This window comes from Bos indicus x Bos taurus, chromosome 16 (genome assembly GCF_003369695.1).
Source record: "Bos indicus x Bos taurus breed Angus x Brahman F1 hybrid chromosome 16, Bos_hybrid_MaternalHap_v2.0, whole genome shotgun sequence".
NCBI classification, from domain to species: domain Eukaryota; kingdom Metazoa; phylum Chordata; class Mammalia; order Artiodactyla; family Bovidae; genus Bos; species Bos indicus x Bos taurus.
Window position 1 is genome coordinate 54,095,321 of NC_040091.1, and position 18,362 is coordinate 54,113,682.

At 39.4% G+C, this 18,362-nt stretch overlaps 1 protein-coding gene and 1 pseudogene across 2 annotated transcripts in view; both read right to left on the minus strand.

The window, feature by feature from the left end:
* AADACL3 (arylacetamide deacetylase like 3) overlaps positions 1 to 18,362 on the minus strand; it is a 155,605-nt gene that overhangs the window by 40,862 nt on the left and 96,381 nt on the right. The window contains exon 1 of one of the 2 annotated variants that reach the window (XM_027565361.1): positions 8,908 to 9,026. The exons of the other annotated variant lie outside the window; for it this stretch is intronic. The gene's annotated coding sequence lies outside the window, so the exon portion shown is untranslated. Of the gene's footprint in view, positions 1 to 8,907; positions 9,027 to 18,362 lie in introns of those variants that run through there. 2 annotated transcript variants of the gene reach the window in all.
* Positions 9,018 to 9,172, minus strand: LOC113907107 (annotated as a pseudogene).

Sequence of the window (18,362 nt, forward strand, 5' to 3'; positions counted from 1 at the left end):
AAACTCACACCCATCGAGTCAGTGATGCCATCCAGCCATCTCATCTTCTGTCGTCCCCTTCTCCTCCTGCCCCCAGTCCCTCCCAGCATCAGTATTTTCCAATGAGTCAACTCTTCGCATGAGGTGGCCAAAGTACTGGAGTTTCAGCTTTAGCATCATTCCTTCCAAAGAAATCCCAGGGCTGATCTCCTTCAGAATGGACTGGTTGGATCTCCTTGCAGTCCAAGGGACTCTCAAGAGTTTTCTCCAACACCACAGTTCAAAAGCATCAATTCTTCGGTGCTCAGCCTTCTTCATTACTTCATGGCAAATAGATGGGGAAACAGTAGCAGACTTTATTTTGGGGGGCTCCAAAATCACTGCAGATGGTAACTGCAGCCATGAAATTAAAAGACGCTTACTCCTTGGAAGGAAAGTTATGACCAACCTAGATAGCATTTTCAAAAGCAGAGACATTACTTTGCCAGCAAAGGTCTGTCTAGTCGAGGCTATGGTTTTTCCAGTGGTCATGCATGGATATGAGAGTTGGACTATAAAGAAAGCTGAGCACCGAAGAATTGATGCTTTTGAACTGTGGTGTTGGAGAAGACTCGTGAGAGTCCCTTGGACTGCAAGGAGATCCAACCAGGCCATCTTAAAGGAAATCAGTCCTGAATATTCACTGGAAGGACTGATGTTGAAGCTGAAACTCCAATACTTTGGCCACCTGATGCGAAGAGCTGACTCATTTGAAAAGACCCTGATGCTGGGAAAGATTGAAGGAGGGAGGAGAAGGGGATGACAGAGGATGAGATGGTTGGATGGCATCACTGACTCAATGATCATGAGTTTGAGTAAACTCCAGGAGTTGGTGATGGACAGAGAAGCCTGGCATGCTGCAGTCCATGGGGTTGCAAAAAGTCAGACATGACTGAGTGATTGAACTGAGTATGCAATCTGAACTGAACTGAGAGTCAAAAGCGAAAGTGAAATTAAAAGTGAAAGGTGCTCAGTCGTGTCCCCTTCTCCAGGGGATCTTCCTAATCCAGGTCTCCCACGTTGCAGGCAGATTCTTTACTGGCTGAGCCACCAGGGAAGCTGAAGAATACTGGAGTGGGTAGCCAAACCCTTCTCTTTGTGACCCCATGGACAATACAGTCAATGGAATTCTCCAGGCCAGAATATTTGAGTGGGTAGCCTTTCCCTTCTCCAGGGAATCTTCCCAACCCAGGGATTGAACCCTGGTCTCCCACATTGCAGGCAGATTCTTTACCAGCTGAGCCACCAAGGAAGCCCAATACAGGAGTGTGTAGCCTAATCCTTCTCCAGTGGATCTTCCCCACCCAGGAATTGAACTAGGGTCTCCTACATTCCAGACAGATTCTTTACCAGCTGAGCTACTAGAGATTTGTCCAGAAAAAAACACAATCACACTGTATTTGAATACTGCTGCATTAGTGCAATGTGAAAGCTTCGCTCCCCTTGCCCCCGACTTTCTGCTTCCTATAGATAAGTGGTTTTGTGTCTGGAAAGGAAAAGATATACATCTTACAAGGTTGAATCTATATTAATCCGTCAACTTAAGTGACACAGGAAAAATATTTTAAGGCACAATGCTTAGCTTTGAAGAAGAAATGATGCGACGACAGCAGGAAGGATTCAAGGGAACCTTCCCTGATGCGAGAAAGCAAGAGATACGGATGGGTCAGATGGCGATGGGAGGTGCTATGGGCATAAACAACAGAGGCGCTATGTCCCCTGTTCCTGTGCCAGCTGGTACCCCAGGTCCTCCAGGACCAGCCACTATGATGCCAGATGGGACCTTGGGATTGACCCCACCAACAACTGAATGCTTTGGCCAAGCTGCTACAATGGAAAGAATTGGGGCAATTGGTGGAACCCCTCCTGCATTCAACCGTGCAGCTCCTGGAGCTGAATTTGCTCCAAACAAATGTCGCCAATACTAATAAAATTGCAGTGTCTAGTTTCCCAAAGCCCTTAAAAGAAGGACCCTTTTTGGACTTAATCGAATTCTACTCTGGAAAAGTGTTAGGGATTCCTCCCAATAGTTTAGGTCTTCCCTGCCTGTAGTACTCTAGGGACTATGTTGGAGGCAGAGGGTAAGGGAGGGGTGATATTTAACAAATCAGTTCTATGTGGTATATCCTTTCACTAATCAATTCTGTGTGGTGCATTCCTAAAATCTCATGTGATTGTTGAGAGCCTGCGAGGGCCAGGGAGCCATGACCAAATGGATCCAGTTAGAGCCCCCATTAATCATTCCACTCTTTGTCCACCCTGTTCTATTTGCTTTCTTGTTCTTACACCCCCCTCGCCAACCCCAATCGGTAAAGAATCTGCCTGCAATGCTGGAGACCTGGGTTCGATTCCTGGGTCAGAAGATCCCCTGGAGAAGAAAATGGCAACCCACTCCAGTATTCTTGCCTGGAGAATCCCATAGACAGAGGAGCCTGGCAGGCTACAGTCCATGGGGTCGCAAGAGTCGGACACGACTTAGTGCACTGCCTCTCTTAGCTTTGAGGAGATAAGTTATGCAGGTATATAGCTTCTAGGAGCTATCAGGGAAGCCCATTATCACCAAAACTAGGATCTAATAGAAAAACCTGTAATCACTTTTTAAAATCCAGATGCATATCAGAATTATCTTGAAATTTTTTGAAAAATACAAATGCTCAGGTATTGCTTTTCTCCCCAGTGCTCCAGATATGTTTCTAATGAGCTGTTATGTTTAAAAACTAGACTATATGATGACCTTTTACTTTTATCTAGTTTGTTTCACTTTATTTCATATGCAGTGCTTAATTTTTTATGTTCTCCAATTTTTCCATCTCTTCTCTTTTTTTGATGTTCTTTTAAGCCTTTATCAAGTGTAGTAGAAAAGCTTTTGTATACATATATAAAAATATGTATAATATATATATATCTTTTACAAAACTTATAAGTTTTTGCCTAATTAAAAAAATTATGACATTTTGATTCCACTTGTTTGATCTAGTATGAATAGAATGCTAGATTTCTAATTAAAAAATAGATATGCAACAAGGTTTACTGCATAGCATAGGGAATATCTTATAAGGGATATCTATAGTCAATATCTTATAAGAACTTATGATGGAAAATAACTTCAAAAATAATATATGTGTATTTTTATAACAATCATCTTGCTGTGTACCTGAAACATTTCAATTGTACTTCAATAAATTATATATATTTATTTTAAAAATTGAAAAAAAAATGTAGGGAAATGGGAATACTGCATCACTAATCATATCACTAGTTTTTCCAGGAGATCCACATTCTATACCAAACAGGCAAGGCTGGAATCAGGTTACGTGGGGCCCAAAGCTTATACAGGAGAGGTCTCATTTAAGAAAAAGAATTTTTAAAATATGACTATAAAATCAGGTAAAAAGTGAATATTTATTAAGAAAAATAAGAGCAATTACTTTAAAAAAAGTAAAAGAAGGCCAAAAAATACAATGACATAATCCAGAAAATAACTTTTTATTAATTATATGTTTCTATAATACTATTTTCCTACATTTTCCTGTTTTCTAGCCAGCTACTCTTTTTTTCTTTTTTAGAATTTGCTTTCTTATTTTTTATTAATATGTAATTGACATATAATAAGTTTCAAGGGCACAACATAAATGATTCAATATTTGTATATATTGTGAAGTGATCACCACAATAAGTCTAGTTAACATCTATCACCAAGAATATTTACACATTTTTTCTTGTGATGAGAACTTTTAAGATATATTCTCTAGGAATTTTCAAATATACAATACAGTATTTATTAACTATAGTCACCATCATGTACTTTACATCTCCAAAACTTATTTATTTAATAAACAGAAGTTTGTACCTTTTACCACCTTCATCCATTTCACCTACCACCACCCTACATCTGGAAACCACCAATCTATATTCTCTGTATCTATGAGTCTGAGCGTTGCGCCGGGGGCAGGTGTAGGTGGGTGTGGGAGGTTTATTCTACAAATAAGTGAGACCATACAAATGGCAAAATCTCCTTCCTTTTTTGGCTGAGTAATATTCCATTTTATATATGTATAGTCATACATATATATGAGACTATCATTTCCCCATTGTATTCTTTGCTCCTTTGTCATAAATTAATTGATATATATATCTGAATTTCTATCTGTCTGACATGTATATCTGCCTGGGATTTCTAACAATGGTCTTTGTGTTTGTTTTTATGCCAATACAATGCTGTTTGGATTACCAGTTTTGTAATACAGTTTGAAATTAGGAATCCTGTTGTCCCCTGTTTTGTTCTTCTTTCACACGCTTTCTTTGGCTATTTGGGGTTTTCTGTGGTTCTATACAAATTTTAGGATTGTTAATTCTATTTTTGTGAAAAATATTATTGGGTATTTTATAGGGATTGAATTTAATCTATAGTACTTCAGATATTTTAACACTATTACTTTTCTAACCCATAAGCATGAAATATCTTTCATTTGTATTTTCTTTGATTCCTTTCATCAATATCTTATACTTTTCTCTATACAGATCTTTCAATCTATTCCTAAATTTTTTAATTTTTGGCTGTATTTGTAAATGAAATTGATTTCTTAATTTCTCTGATAGTTCATTTTACTGAATAGAAATGCAGCAGACTTTTGTAAATTGATTTTATATTCTGCAATTTTAGTGAATTTGTTATTAGTTCTGATAATTTTTTGGTGAAGTCCTTAGTGTTTTCTATCTATAATATGTCATTTGCAAATATTTACTGTTTTATTTCTTCTTTTCTGATTGATGCCTTCTGTTTATTTATTTTTGCCTAATTGCCCTTCCTAGGACTACCAATACTATGTTGAATAAAAGCAGTAAGAGTCAATATCCTTGTCTTGTTCCCAAGCTTAAAGGAACTATGGACTTTTCATATATGGCTTTATTATGTTGAGATATGTTCCCTCTATACCCACACTTAAAAGTTTTATCATAACTGGATGCTGGTTTTGTCAAATATTTTTTCTACATCTTGAGATGATCATATTTTATCCTTTATTTTGTTAATGTGGTTTATCATATTGATTGATTCACAGTTGGTGAGTTATCCTTGTATACCTGGAATAAATTCCATTTGATCATGCTATATGATCCTTTTAATGTATTACTGAATTTTATTTGCTAAATATTTTGTTGAGTATTTAGCATTTATGTTCATCAGAGATACTGAGCTACAATTTTGTCTTCTCGTGGTGTTTTTGGCTGGTTTTGGTAACCAGGTAATCCTTGTCTTGTAAAATGTTTGAAAGTATTCTATGCTCTTCAATTTTTCAGAAGAGTTTGAGAATTGATATTAATTCTTTAAATGTTTGGTAGAATTCACCACTGAAGTCATTTGTTGTTGTTGTTCAGTGGCTAAGTCATTTACAATTATTTTAATCCCATGGACCATAGCATTCCAGGCTCCTCTGTCCTCCACTAACTCCTGGAGTTTGCTCAGGTTCATGTCCATTGAGTCAGTGATGCTATCTAACATTTTATCCTTCACTACCCCTTTTATCCTTTTGCCTTCAATCTTTCCCATCACCTGGGTCTTTTTCAATGAGTTGGCTCTTCACATCAGGTGGCCAAATTATTGGAGCTTCAGCTTTAGCAACCGTTCTTTCAATGAATATTCAGGGTTGATTTCCTTTAGGATTGACTGGTTTGATCTTCTTGCAGTCCAAAGGATCCTAGACCTGGAGCTGACTGTGGATCAGATCATGAGTTCCTTATTGCAAAATTCAGGCTTAAGTTGAAGAAAGTAGGAAAAACCACTAGGCCATTCAGGTATGACCTAAATTAAACTCTTTATGATTCTACAGTGGAGGTAATCAAGAGATTTAAAGGATTAGCTCTGGTAGACAGAGTGCCTGAAGAACTATATGCGAACTTCATTACATTGTATAGGAGACAGTAGCCAAAACCATCCCAAAGAAAAAGAAATGCAAGAAGACAAAGTGGTTGTCTGAGGAGGCTTTACAAATAGCTGAGGAAAGAAGAGAGAAAAAACGCAAGGGAGAATGGGAAAGATATATTCAACTGAATGCAGAGTTTCAGCGAATAGCAAGGATAGATAAAAAGGCCTTCTTAAATGAACAATGCAAAGAAATAGAGGAAAACAATAGAATAGGAAAGACTAGAGATATCTTCAAGAAAACTGGAGATATCAAGGGAACATTCATGCAAGGATGGGCATGATAAAGGACAGAAACAATAAGGACCTAACATAAGCAGAAGAGATGGCAAGAATACACAGAAGAACTATACAAAAAAGGTCTCAATGACACAGATAACAACAATGGTGTGGTCACTCACCTTGAGCTGGGCATCCTCGAGTGTGAAGGCATCTAGTCTTTTCTTTGTCAGGAGGCTCATGATTACTGAGTCCATTTCCTTATTCATTATTAGTCTGTTCAAATTTTCTATTTCTTCATGATTCAGTCTTGGAAAATTGTATGTTACTAGGAATTTATCTATTTCTTCTAGGTTGTCCAATTTATTGGCACACAATTGGTCATCAGTTTAGTTCAGTTCAGTCGCTCAGTCGTGTCTGACTCTTTGCAACCCCATGAATCGCAGCACGCCAGGCTTCCCTGTCCATCACCAACTCCCGGAGTTCACTCAGACTCATATCCATCAAGTCAGTGATGCCATCCAGCCATCTCATCCTCTGTCGTCCCCTTCTCCTCCTGCCCCCAATCCCTCCCAGCATCAGAGTCTTTTCCAATGAGTCAACTCTTCACATGAGGTGGCCAAAGTACTGGAGTTTCAGCTTTAGCATCATTCTTTCCAAAGAAATCCCAGGGCTGATCTCCTTCAGAATGGACTGGTTGGATCTCCTTGCAGTCCAAGGGACTCTCAAGAGTCTTCTCCAACACCACAGTTCAAAAGCATCAATTCTTCAGCGCTCAGCCTTCTTCACAGTCCAACTCTCACATCCATACATGACCACAGGAAAAACCATAGCCTTGACTAGATGAACCTTTGTTGGCAAAGTAATGTTTCTGCTTTTGAAAATGCTATCTAGGTTGGACATAACTTTCCTTCCAAGGAGTAAGCGACTTTTAATTTCATGGCTGCAATCACCATCTGCAGTGATTTTGGAGCCCAGAAAAATAAAGTCTGACACTGTTTCCACTGTTTCCCCATCTATTTCCCATGAAGTGATGGGACTGGATGCCATGATCTTCTTTTTCTGAATGTTGAGCTTTAAGCCAACTTTTTCACTCTCCACTTTCACTTTCATCAAGAGGCTTTTGAGTTCCTCTTCACTTTCTGCCATAAGGGTGGTGTCATCTACATATCTGAGATTATTGATATTTCTCCCGGCAATCTTGATTCCAGCTTGTGCTTCTTCCAGCCCAGCGTTTCTCATGATGTACTCTGCATATAAGTTAAATAAGCAGGGTGACAATATACAGCCTTGATGTACTCCTTTTCCTATTTGGAACCAGTCTATGTAGTCTCATAATTTTTTGTATTTCTATAGTACCTATTGGAACATCTCCTCTTTCAATTCTGATTTTATTTGAGTCCTCTCTTATTTTGGTGACAGTTTATATACTTTGTTTTCTTAGCTAAAGGTTTGTATATTGGGGGTGTTTTTTTTTTAATTGTTCTTCATTTCATTGCTCTTTTCTAGTCCCTATTTCATTTATTAGGGATTCCCAGGTGGCTCAGAAGGTAAAGCATCTGCCTGTGATGCAGGACACCCAGGTTCAGTCCCTGGGTCAAGAGGATCCCCTGGAGAAGGAAATGGAAACCCATTCCAGTACTCTTGCCTAGAAAATTCCATGGATGGAGGACCCTGGGGGGCTACAGTCCATGGGGTCACAAAGAGTTAGACATGACTGAGCGACTTCACTTTGATCTTTACAATTTCCTTCCTTCTACCAACTTTAGGGTTCATTTCTTCTTTCTATAGTTCCTTGAGGTGTAAAACTTGTTTATTTGAGATCATTCAAATTTCTTAATAAAAAATTTATCACTCTGAATTTCCCTTTAGAATTGCTTTTGCTGCATTCCATAATTTTTGGTATGTTGTGTTTCCATTTTTTCAAGGTACTTTTTAATTTCCCTTTTGATTTCTCCTTTGACTCATTAGTTGTTCAGTAGTATGTTGTTTAATCTCTACATATCTGTGAATTTTCCATTTTTCTTCTTGTAATTATTTTCTGGTTTCATACCATTGTGGTTGGAAAAGATAATTATATGAGTCAATCACCTTAAATCTAGTACAGCTTGTTTTATAGCTTAACATATGATCTACCCTGAAATACATTCCATGTGTGCTTAAGAATGTGTATTCTGTTGCTTTTGAACAGAATGTTCTGCATAGGTCTGTTAAGTCTATATTTTCTAATATAGAAAATATTAGAAATTTTTCTATATGTTGTTTAAGGTCCATATTCCCTTGCTGGTTTTCTGTTGACAGTAATCAAAACAGCATGGTACTGGCATAAAAGCAGACACACTGAAATGATGGAACTGAATAGAGACCCCAGATATAAACTCACCCATATATAGCCAACTAATACAACAATGGAACCAAGAATATACAATGGGGAAAGGATAATCTCTTCAATAAATGTATTGCTCAAATAAACAAAAACTCTTTGGTAACTTTAGTAATTTCAAAATATTAAAGGAGTCCCAAACTAAAAAGTTTGGGGATCACTAATATACACATACAAATAAGTCTCTTCCCCTTACCTATTTATTCCTCCAGTCACCAGTTTCCCTGACCAGAGGCAACCCCTCTTGATAGTTTCCTATGTGTTACATGTGTATGTAAGTAAATGTATCATGTATTTTTTTCTTTTTATAAACAGCAGTTTATTATGCACACTGACCGAGAATTCTGAAATGAGGAAAAGTAGTTACCATCATTTCATCACACTTTTCAACTCTTCCTTCTCCATGTCCTTGGAAACACATTGTGTGTCTACTCTTCCAGAAATTACTGAGTCTTTCAAAGCCACACACACTTTTCTTTGGATGCCCATCTGCCAATGACAGGGTGAGAAAAATGTATATCATATCTATGATTATAAGAAAATTTCCATTTTTAATATTTTTAATATCACCTTATCTTTGAGCTGGTAAGACAGTTCTACACTTGATCTTAGCCAAAAGGCCGAGAAGCGATGAGACAGTTCTAAATAATTAGAACACTAAGTCACTTTCTTCTCTTCAGGGGTGTAGTAACAATGCCAACATAACCAGAATGTAACCCAAAGACGTGTATGAAATCTAGCCAAAGAAAATATCCTTCTTTAACTGTCTCTGGTACATTCTTAATTATTTCTAACTTAAAGTTTCTATTTTTTCCTTAATCTGCATATAATCTGAAATTTAACCCTTCCATTGAGATTTTTTATTATAGTTGATTTACAATATTGTGTTAATTTCTGCTGCCCAGCAAAGTGATTCAGTTATATAAATACATACATCCATTTTTACATTTTTTTCCATTATGGTTTATCACAGGATATTGAATATAGCTCCTTGTGCTATTATAAGAGAACTCCCATAAGTCTATCAGCTGATTTCTCTCCAATGAGTTTACTATCAATTACTCTATATTGTTCAGAAAACTCTATTTGATTTTTTTTCAAATGGCTAATCTCTTCTGTTTGTAAGGCCCTGTTTCTCTTTTATATTTTTATTCTCTCATTGGTTTATTTACTCAATTGCACATGTTTACTTTAGAAATTTGAATAATTCTGGTATCTGAAGTTCCTGGGAATTAACTCCTGTGATTTGTCTTGCAGGACATGGATTGAGGGTATGTCCTTCCAGACAAATTTAGCAATTTGCTTCTACCAGGTATCAAAGGATTCACTTTTATGGTAATTTATTGGTTTGATTTTTACTAAAGTATGTGGGAAACATAAATTTGAACCCCTAAACCATGTAAGAATAATCCTGTATGTACCATTCATCATGAAACACTTTTTTTCAGTTGGTACTGGACGAAAAAAGTTATTTTCTAGTCCACCTGTTCACTGTTGCTGCCACTGCAGGTATCTGCTTTGTGCACAAAGATCTCAATGTCATCTCTAGGAGACATAAGGCCATGTCTCCTGATCTTGTAAGGCCATCAAAAACTAAGCACATGGGTTACTGAGACCTACAAACCCTTTCTAGTTTACATTTTACCCTTGAGTTTTGGCCCTGGGAATTGCCCCTCTTTTCTTGCAAATTCTTGTAAGTATGCATTGAAAAGAATGCCTGTTGTAGTTTGTCCAGCATTTCTAGATTTTTTTTTTGCATTGGAAAAGGTACCAGATACTCTAGTCCACCATACTGCTAGAAACAGAAGTCTTCATCACACTTTACTGATCAAGGTTAAGTCACCTAAAGACAAAACCAAATTTATCCTCCAAATTATTTCTCTTCTCATATACAAATCACCATATTTCTCCAACTCTGTAAGACAATGGAAAGGCAGGCTCCCTTGTCAAAGTTATTATTATCAACCTAATTTACACATTCCTCTCTTATGAAAAACTGTAAATTGTAGAATTAGTCATGTTTTCCTCTTCCCTTGACTACTAAAGAGTACATAATCACAGCCAATGTCAAAAATCTATATCCAACATTTCTCTTCTCAGCCTTCCAGGCAGTCTGGCCATCAGAGGCTTCTTCCTCTAGCCTTCCCTTGCACAGCACCTGGTTTTACAGGCCACTTTTTCTCCCTCCTTGTTTACATATCCCCAGCCTCAGCTTTTTCTCCCTCCCTCATTTTCTCTCTCTCTTTCTCCTGTGCCTCCTCCCTCCCTCCCTCCCTCCAGTCCACTCCAGATTACGTCTCTGTCTGGTTCCTTTTCTAAATGAACATATAAAAATTCATCTAGATGTTCAACATATCTAAGGCTTTCCCATTTTTCCATCTTCCTTAGAAAGCAAAAAAAAAAAAAATCTCCTATACCATCTCAGATCTATATCCTGAGAATTACTTCTCATAAATCTACTATGACCTTGTTCATTCTTGAACTTGAACTGGTAGTTCATCTTTTCCCTTCCCACCACACTAGAAAGCCAAGTTTTATCTCCCTCTCCCTACAATTCTGACAGCTTCTCCTCCTTGTTCTACCTCAGTCTAACCCATTCCATCCTAGTGACCCAGCTGGAATGTCTAAACCAACCCCTAAATAAAGTGAGGATGATTATCAATTACCATATGGCAGAAAGTGAAGAGGAACTCAAAAGCCTCTTGATGAAAGTGAAAGTGCAGAGTGAAAAAGTTGGCTTAAAGCTCAACATTCAGAAAACGAAGATCATGGCATCCAGTCCCACCACTTCATGGGAAATAGATGGGGAAACAGTGGAAACAGTGTCAGACTTTATTTTTCTGGGCTCCAAAATCACTGCAGATGGTGACTGCAGCCATGAAATTAAAAGACGCTTACTCCTTGGAAGGAAAATTATGACCAACCTAGATAGCATATTCAAAAGCAGAGACATTACTTTGCCAACAAAGGTCCGTCTAGTCAAGGCTATGGTTTTTCCTGTGGTCATGTATGGATGTGAGAGTTGGACTGTGAAGAAGGCTGAGCGCCGAAGAATTGATGCTTTTGAACTGTGGTGTTGGAGAAGACTCTTGAGAGTCCCTTGGACTGCAAGGAGATCCAACCAGACCATTCTGAAGGAGATCAGCCCTGGGATTTCTTTGGAAGGAATGATGCTAAAGCTGAAACTCCAGTACTTTGGCCACCTCATGCGAAGAGTTGACTCATTGGAAAAGACTCTGATGCTGGGAGGGATTGGGGCAAGAGGAGAAGGGGACGACAGAGGACGAGATGGCTGGATGGCATCACTGACTCGATGGACGTGAGTCTGAGTGAACTCCGGGAGTTGGTGATGGACAGGGAGGCCTGGCGTGCTGTGATTCGTGGGGTTGCAAAGAGTCGGACACGACTGAGCGGCTGATCTGATCTGATATAGTAATCAGTGGCCTGATGCTCAGAGATGCCTAACTCTGACATATAGACCATGGGGTTTCCAAGGATAAAATTTAGAGTTTTGAGTGACTCTTATTACAAAGACAGAAAAATATGAATTTTACAAACAAATACTTTATATAAGCCAGAATACTCTAGTATCAAAACCTTTCAATTTCATGACTTTGCTCAAGTGGGCTGCAAGCCATTTACCTGAAAAATACCCCCAAATCTTTGGGGAATGTTGGCCACACATGCTGAGCTAACATTAATTCCTTATAACCAATAACACCACTCTACAGTATACCAGTCTGAGCAGGTGCTTATGCGAGTCAGGTGATAAGGAATTCTAACCCAATGTCAACTCACAGTACCAGAACTTTCAAAGTTTACATAGAGGTTTAATGGGGTTCAGCCACATACACAATTCAGACAGATGGTCTTAAAAAACCTTACATTTTTAAGGCTTCATCTTTGAAATGGCCTTAACTATGGGATGGTGTGGGTAGAACATATTGGGGTGGCCAAAAAGTTTGTTCAGATTTTTCTGTAAAATGTTACAAAAACCTAAACAAGCTTTTTGGTCAACCCAAAATATTCCAAGTACAGGGCAGGAAGTAAGGCGCTTTCAATTGTCGAGGTCTAGCTCTTGGGTCAACCAGCAGCGATGTCCTCCACTTATACAAAGATCTTTATTTTGTTCACTGATGTATCCCAAATACCTAGAACATAAAGAGGCAAACTCTTTTTTTTTTTCTTTTATAACTGAGATTTTATTGGTTGTTTTGAGGATCACTACACAGACATTTCAATTTGTACACAATTCTTCACATATGTACCAGAAATCTAAAATATCATGTAGTTGTGATTCTTAACAGTTATTCCAGTGACTTTCCAGCTTAAAATTTGGAGCAAACTTTCCTTAACAGGATATCAAGTACCAATATCTTCAAATATTGATACGTTGTTACATCATAAGTCCCACTGATTCACAATTTAATATCATATACACTACATACCCAAACTGTCAATCGTTCACAGCACATTAACCAAGTTACTAGGAAAACTGGACTACCACGACCAAAGATGTTATAGTATAGTGCACAAAATTCTGACCAGGAGAGCCAAGATCAAAAAGTGGTTTGCTGTAGGAAATAATTCTACCAAAACGATATGGGAAGAGAAGTAATTTAAAGTGTTCAAGACCTTAAATGCACAACTGACTCCAAACTGCCATTTAGTATGCTTTTGTGTTACAGGATATAAAAGCTACCCCCCATCTATGGAATGTTAAGCTGACACCCAAGACAATCAAAGCCTCCCGTATCCAATATCCCACTATTTTCTGGTTGTACCAAAAAATAAACAACCAGCAAATGATTTCACCTCTTAAAAAAAAGCATTTACACTTAAAAAATGGGATGAGGTGGGATTCCCTTCTGTAAAGTTTCAGATGGCAGACATCTTGTGGACTATACAACTATTCAACTTGGCCTTCATAATTAGAAACCAGCTACAGATAATACGCAAGCAAACAGGTGTGGCTGGGTCCAATAAAACTTTATTTATGGATATTAAAACCTGAATTGAATATAGTCTTCACCTATCACAGAATATCCTTCATTTTATTTTTTCAACCACTTGAATATGTACAACAACAAAAAATTATTGGTTCACAGGCTGTACAAAAACAGGCAGCAGGCAGGATTTGGCCATGGGTCAGTTTGAAAACCACTGACCTAGAACATTGTAAGAGTGCTAATGGAAGCTTTTATGCCAAAGTACTCAAGGGTACTTGAAAGTGCTACATTATTTTAAGTATATTAGGCATTACTTATACAATCATGTTTATGTTTTTACTGTGTTTTCCAAGTGCAGAGGAAAATTTAACTTACTTTATACACTGTGAACTATGATATATATATTTTTTGATATATTTAAATTAGTGAGACTAGAATAAGGATGTCCTCAATAAAACAGTAGATGGTAAACTCTCTGAACCCTTCCAGGGTCAAACTAGCCCAAATTTATCCAGCCTACTGCCTGTTTTTATATGTCCTGTGAACTGAGTGCTTTTTACATATTTAAGTAGTTGAAAAAATAAAAAGAAGAATATTCTGTGGTATGTGAAGACTACATTAAATTCAAGTTTCAATAGTACATGGTAAACAATTCTGGGTCCAAACATCTCATCTGTCTCAAATTATACCTAACCAAGAAGACCAAGTTCCCAGCCTGAGCCTTGGATTTGATTTTATTACTGCTTAAAAAGCAGGTACTATCTGGAAGTCAAGTGGTTAAGAGTCAGTACTTTCACTGCCTATGGGCCCAGAGTTCAATCCCTGGTTGGGGAACTAAGAGCCCACAAGCCACAGAGCATGGTCAAAGAAAAAATAAAGTTAAAAATAGCAACTAACAGGATTAGGAACTAAGCCAGTTATGATGACATGTGCATTTCTTATCGACTCATACTGAAAAAAAGAGTTAGTTAATCTCAGTGGCATAGAAAAGGCTGCATGGAGCAAAGATATGCACTATTGGACCTGGAGGATTATGTTAACATATTTTTAACCTGTGGGCCCCATTAAATAGAGAGCTCTGCAAAGGAAGTGGGGCCAGTTCCATTCCCACACTGGCTGGTTAGTTCAGGGATTATAGGCACATTCTGCTTTCCTAAGACTAAAGCAAACATTTCTCAGTCCCAGCCCGGCACACATAAAAGAAACAGGACCTTGGTATATAGTAGGTACTCAGGAAATATTTAAATGAATGGATGAATATATGGATAACTTTGAACTATTAGAGTAAAAAAAAAGCATTCTAGTAAAGAGGCCATTAACGAATATTATTTACTCTGTTCTTGTCTTTTCTGTTACGGGAAACATAAGAAATATAAGCTCCACTGATTGGCCACTTACTCATTCACTAATTTCACAACCATATTACTAAATACATATGTTACAGAAACTCTTCAAGGAGCTGGGCCTACAAAGCTAAGACACCGGAGGGGCGCACACTAACTCTTATGGGTTCTAGGCACTTTTGTCTTCATGGGTCCCTTCCTCCAATAAAACAATATTAAAAGTTTTACCTTGTGTTAATATAAACACAAACGTACTTGGACTGGATTCATTATTATACTCATGTGTGCAATGTGTGCTAAGTCACTTCAGTCCTGTCCAACTCTGTGACCCTATGGACTGTAGCCTATCAGGCTCCTCTGTCACTGGGATTCTCTAGGCAAGAATACTGGAGTGGGTTGCCATGCCCTTCTCCAGAGCATCTTCCTGACCCAGGGACTGAACCCACATCTCTTATGACTCCTGTACTGGCAGGTGGGTTCTTTAAGACTAGACCCACCTGGGAAGCCCATTATACTCATGGTTATTATTATTTTCATTACTTCTTCTGAATTTAAATGAAATTAAGACTACAACAATGTGGTAGGCCCCCAAAAGTATCGTGGGCCCTGGGTATCTATCCACTGTGCCTTATAAATGGGTCAGCCCCACAACAGTCTCTGTCTTCCTGCCATCTCTCCTGAATAATTCAGTCTAAACATTAATTGAAGGTGCTGAGCAAGATAGGTAGGTGGGATTCCAGAGTGTGGGAGTCCTGCAGGGTAATTTTGGAGAGCTTCCAAGGTGGGGGCGGGGGGCACCTGTGGTGAGGGGGTAAGGAAGGCAGCTGTGTGGAGGGACAGTGACAGCAGTGGGAGGTATTAGGATCTGAGCAGAGTGAGGAGGAAATCTAGTTGTGAGTCAGGGTCACTATAGGGATGGCAGGATAGCTGAGAAGGAGAGCAGGAGGAGAGGGACCTCACTGCTCAGTGCAGATTGCTGAAGCCTGAGTGGAGTAGGGCAGATGTCTACGCAAGGGTGCTAGGTGGTGGCAGTGGCCCATTAAGAAGCCACTGGGGATCAGGAGGCACTCTTGGAAGGCTAGGAGAGCAGAAGAAATCGCCTGGAGTGGGGCCAAGCAGAATGATGAGGACATTAGCACAGTCTGGTGTGGGATGTCATAGCCTAGGCAGGGTGGATCAAAGGAAATACTGTCAAACTGGGGACAATGTGATAACAGATTTGATAAATACTGATGACAACAGATTCAGTTCAGTTCAGTTGCTTAGTCGTGTCTGACTCTTTGTGACCCCATGAATTGCAGCACGCCAGGCCTCCCTGTCCATCACCATCTCCTGGAGTTCATTCAAACTCACGTCCATCAAGTAGGTGATGCCATCCAGCCATCTCATCCTCTGTCGTCCCCTTCTCCTCCTGCCTCCAATCCCTCCCAGCATCAGGGTATTTTCCAATGAGTCAACTCTTTGCATGAGGTGGCCAAAGTATTGGAGTTTCAGCTTTAGCATCATTCCTTCCAAAGAACACCCAGGACTGATCTCCTTTAGAATGGACTGGTTGGATCTCCTTGCAGTCCAAGGGACTTTCAAGAGTCTTCTCCAACACCACAGTTCAAAAGCATCAATTCTTCGGCACTCAGCTTTCTTCACAGTCCAACTCTCACATCCATACATGACTACTGGAAAAACCATAGCCTTGACTAGACGAACCTTTGCTGGCAAAGTAATGTCTCTGCTTTTGAATATGCTATCTAGGTTAGTCATAACTTTCCTTCCAAGGAGTAAGCGTCTTTTAATTTCATGGCTGCAATCACCATCTGCAGTGATTTTGGAGCCCCAAAAAATAAAGTCTGACACTGTTTCCACTGTTTCCCCATCTATTTCCCATGAAGTGATGGGACCGGATGCCATGATCTTCGTTTTCTGAATGTTGAGCTTTAAGCCAACTTTTTCACTCTCCTCTTTCACTTTCATCAAGAGGCTTTTGAGTTCCTCTTCACTTTCTGCCATAAGGGTGGTGACATCTGCATATCTGAGGTTATTGATATTTTTCCTGGCAATCTTGATTCCAGATTGTGCTTCTTCCAGTCCAGCGCTTCTCATGATGTACTCAATAGATTAGAACTCAATAAATAAAATAGGAATCCATGAGGTCACACCAATATAAATGAATGAATCTGTTAACTGATTGATTTATAAGGAAAAGAGAAAGCTTTTCCTCATAGCAGAATACCAACTGATAAATGTAGAATGTAGAATGAATAAGCTAAATAAGAAAATCACTATCTGACAATCAACTTAATAATATTGATTCAGACAAGAATAATCAATGGATGCTAAAACTGATGGGTGAACATTTGATGCAGGATGGAATATTCAAATAGTCTCAAAATACCTCCCACAAAATACTAACTATAAAGGGGGAAAGAATACTTCAACAATAAGGAAGGCTGATCAAAGCAAATGTCACCGTTAATAAAACAAACTGGAATTGTGCACCACCTATTGGAGGCAGTGAAAAGACCATCACTACTGTGATATTCCTGCCCCCAAAAAAATTTTTTTTAAAGCCTGACTGAGAAGGCGGTCCTAAGATGGCAGAAGAATAGGATGGGGAGACCACTTTCTCCCCTACAAATTCATCGAAAGAACATTTAAACGCTGAGCAAATTCCACAAAACAACTTCTGAATGCTGGCAGAGGATATCAGGCACCCAGAAAGGCAGCCCATTGTCTTTGAAAGGAGAACAAAGGACTGAGCAGAGCTAGCCGGCTGCAGACCGGCCCATCCCCCGCTGGAGACAGGCAGGTGAGGGCAGCCAGAGCCAGAAGAGGGCACTGACGGCCCCAGAGAGGCATCATCTACCTAACTGCAAGCAGCCTTCATTGTTAACCAAGACTCCGTGTGATTGCGGACAGTCAACATCCACCGGGAGGGTCGCAGCCAGAGATCAGCTCCCCAGAGACACATGGCACACCTGAGAAGGTGCACCCGTTGTACACCCAGAAAACCGAGTGGCTGGGATGGGGGAGGCGATAAGTCACAGCTCCCCAAGCACCTGGTCACCTGAGCTGCTCAGACTGGGGAAGGGCACAAAACGCAGGCTCAATCAAGTCTGCGGCTTTGTGGAGTACCCGAGAACCTGAACAGCTTTGACCTGGGAAGTGCACTCAACCCAGGACTGGCCTCAGACAGTTCCCAGCAGAGCAACCTAGAGCCTGAGCAATATATACTGGGAAAGCACACACTCCGTGAACGGGGGCAAACCCATTGTGGCCGAGACACTGGGAGCACAGCCCACAGACGCCAGTGATATTTGTTTGCAGTGTTCCTCCCTCCCCACAGCACAGCTGAACAAGTGAGCCTAAAAAAAGTGACCACCACTGCCCTCTTGTGTCAGGGTGGAGATTAGACACTGAAGAGGCCTGCAAACAGAAACTAAACAGAGGGAACTGCTTTGGAAGTGACAGTTGCAATAGATTAAAACCCTGCAGTTAGCATCGACTACATAGGAATGGGCCTATAGATCTTGAGA